Raw genomic sequence first — 812 nt, 5'->3', positions numbered from 1 at the left:
TTATTTTGTTACTTGAAATATTATATGTTTTAAAATAATATTTAAAAAATATAATAACAAATCAAATTGATCATTTGATTAATTAGATAATATTTTATCGCAAAATAATTAGTACACGTGATCTTTTAAGATTATTTTTACCACAACAATGCTAGGGAATCAAGAGGGTACCAGCAAAAAATCAGCCGAATGTTTCTGAGTGAATCTAAAACCTCTACGTGGATGGTGCTTATATTAGGCATTAGGATATTTTTTCTATTAAGTATCAGAATGTTTTTTTTTTCATACTAAATTAATGTTCTTTTATATACTAAGAATCGAAATTGTTAGAAATTCAGTGATCCCCACCCCTATTTTTTCAACGTATCATTCAGAATTTTAATTTGGAATAAAAAACAATTAATATCAAATATTATAAATTAAAAATAAATAATATTAATTAAATATAATTATAAATTAATTAAGTTAATTATTTTTTGTTTCATCACCTCTTGCTTCATATACTTTTTCTTTTGACCATTAACAAATTTGTGCCCGGAAATAATGTTGATTGTCTAAATAAGCTGGACCTGGTTGTGGAATTAATATGATGAAGAGCATAAAGTTCGTATACTTTCGTTACTTTCAGGTTTGCACGTTGGATTTATATGATTGAAGATTGATGTTGTTGTGTTGTCCAATCGATGCTTAGAAAAGGATTAAAGTTTGGCACACCATATGCTTGTTATTGCTGGCGCAGCGAAATTTCATTCAAAGTACTATGCTCTTCGAATCTTGGATATTCCCTTTCGTACCTATTTGATCCCTTCCTT

Source organism: Arachis ipaensis, chromosome B01, assembly GCF_000816755.2.
Source record: "Arachis ipaensis cultivar K30076 chromosome B01, Araip1.1, whole genome shotgun sequence".
Taxonomy (NCBI): domain Eukaryota; kingdom Viridiplantae; phylum Streptophyta; class Magnoliopsida; order Fabales; family Fabaceae; genus Arachis; species Arachis ipaensis.
This window is presented reverse-complemented; position numbering follows the sequence as displayed.